The following is a 2,927-nucleotide window of genomic DNA, read 5'->3' on the forward strand; positions in this document are numbered from 1 at the left end:
CGGTCCGGTCCGATCCCGCGCATCTACGATTTTGTCTATGGATATGCCATGCAGTCGGCGTACGAGTGGTGCCGTGGTCAGTGGTCTGCTTAAAGCTCTGAGGCGTCGACATTCAAGTCCGGGGATCGATCCACCGGCTATCCACAGTTTAATTTGATAAAATGAAAAGATGCATCACCTTTGTACTAGGGAATTGTATGCATGCATGTCGTTTGTAAGAAAAAAGTCTTAGAACTTAGCATCTTCACAGGAAATCAGAATTAAATTGTATTTTAGATCACTGGGGACAAAATTTGAATAAATGATATATGAGGATCGAAAATACATCATTGGCTCGATCATTGTATAACGTACAGTATGCCTGTTCATGAGGAAATAGATAAAACTGTTTCACCGACATAATGCAAAGCTCTGAATTTTCAAAATTTGTTATCCTCGTCCAAAGTAAAAATATCAGTGATGTAGTTGTCTGATTTTACTCTGGTTATTTAAATCAAATATTTTTCAGCCCCGAGTATCTCTTAATGTCTTCTTCTTTTCAGGCCTACATATCAGTGGCGTAACATACGAGCCAAACAATTAAATTTAGGGGGCGAGATATTGCGTGTTGGGTAAAATCCCGGGGTAAAATCTAGGTTAAAAAAAAGGAGCGAGCAAAAATGGGCACATTCTTATTTCAAAAATCAAATTTCGTGATAGATTTTGACAGTCAGAAAGTGCCCCCAAGCCCCACCCCTATCTGTTCGCCATTGCTATATATGGATATTCAAAACATAAAACTTGTTTTAGATTGTTGGGGTATTTTTTTTATCCTTGTTATGACAAATTTAATTTAAAAAACATCGTTTTTTTCTAGTCGCATGTTTTGCTATATACTTGCACTTTGATATGGGGTGCATAAATTTGCACGCTTTACAACCTTGCATGGGATTGATTTTTTTTTTGCAAAAAGATTAAGGTGTAATAACCGATGACCTTTGGGCTACTATAAATTAATTTACATTGACTTTTTTCTTTTCTTTTTCTATTCTTTTTTTTTTTTTGGGGGGGTGAAATTTGAATTTGACTATACCGAACAATGAATTAATCCAAAGTTATCGTCCGGTAGTGCCCCTTTTCTTAGTGGAAACATATTTTTGTATGTCAAGAAAAAAAAATAATCGTCCTTCTTGGAGGGCAATTATTGATCGTTATTGAAAGATGAGCAAATTGTTTGAAAGCAAAGAGTATACTATTTTTCTTTCAAAGAGTATATGAGGGTATTATATGATGGGTACACTCTAAAAATCAAGGATTTATAATAAATCCAGATCGGCTGTGAATAGTGACCAGCCGAATATTAGATTTCGTTTTAAACCTTGTAGATTTTAATATAAATCTAAAAGATTAAAATTTAAATCTTTGATATTTGAAAGTTAATCCTAAAGATTTAAAATAAATCCAACAATCGGCTGGTCACTATCCACAGCCGATCTGGATTCATTTTAATTCCTTGATTTTAAGAGAGTATGTATTACAAGACGACATGGGGAAAACGTTGCACCCTGGGTAAGGAACCGGGAACTGTTTGCGTCGTTCATGGATGTTGAGCTGATAAATTTGACTTTAAATCAGAAATAGCACACTCTCTCGGCAATGTGATTAATTTTCCATACACGAAAATCACAATACGAGTGACCACGATGCATGAGATGATATTGTTTACGTATGTGGGGGGGGGGGGGTTATCGACTATCGTTAAAGCTCGCTATAGCCCCCCCCCCTCCCCTATATACTGCATACCCTTTCTGGCTACTGCATGCATAATTTCTTTTTAAATCATTGTTGCTTCGTATAATGCAATGCCCGTTTTATGTCATGATCATAACTGCCATTTTAGTATATAGTCATATATAAAGAATGTTGTCCCGGGGGAGGGGTTCCACAATAAATGCAGACGATAATGTACAAGAAAAAAGTGGGAATTTTGCGACTTGAAGCAGTCATGCATGGGTACACTGTAAAAAAAGGTGTTCAAATAGACACGGTTTCCCTAGAGGACCATTAAGGGACCGTTAATTACTTTTTAGAGAGATTGATCATTGTGCAAAATAATGTTCTGAGGGGTTCTGACATCTTTCATTGATTGTGATTGGCTGAGCGAGTGTTACTGTAGTAACTGTCGGATATTAAAACAGACTTTGTCATGAAACAGCTCCAATATTTATGTAAAAATGATTCCGTGGTGTTTGTGTTCATCACAACGTGAATATTCAATGCATGATGGGAGGAGTGGGTCCAGTGAGGGTAAACTGCCGATTCGTCTATTGCCAACTCGTCCACTCACCTGACCACATGGTCTACCTTCATTTGGTGTAATTCCATTCCGTCCATCAACATTTCGTCTACCATTTGATCCAATAATCATTTGGTCCAATAATCACCTCGTCTAATCACCAGTTCGTCTAAAATAACCCATTTTCTTTTCATTTATTTCGCCCAATTAACACTTATCCAATATTGGTTCATGGACCAAGTGGCTATTGGACCAACTGGTTATTAGTCGAAATTGCTATTAGACCATAAGGATAGTGGAAGAATTGATGATAGACCAAATGATAGTATACGAGTTTGTAATTAGACGAATTGGCATTAGACCAATTGGAAGTAAACCCCAGTGAGCGGGCTCCTGACATCCCTTATACCCCTCTCCCTCCCTCTTCGTTGCACGTCGCATGCAGGCAACATGATTTCCGAAAGTCTAGCTTTGGTGTAAGTTTTGTTTGGATGACACCCGCTTCTTCATCAAGTATCAGTAATTATTAATGCAGAGGGTCAATGGCATTTGGCGACAAGCCAATTCTTTGTTTTCATTTTTTTATCTGCACCAAAATTCTCTGTTTGTGTTTTGACTATAAAGAAAGTATTCTTAGCTTCCAGACTTTATA

The sequence above is a fragment of the Lytechinus variegatus genome, chromosome 1 (genome assembly GCF_018143015.1).
Source record: "Lytechinus variegatus isolate NC3 chromosome 1, Lvar_3.0, whole genome shotgun sequence".
Classification (NCBI taxonomy): Eukaryota; Metazoa; Echinodermata; class Echinoidea; order Temnopleuroida; family Toxopneustidae; genus Lytechinus; species Lytechinus variegatus.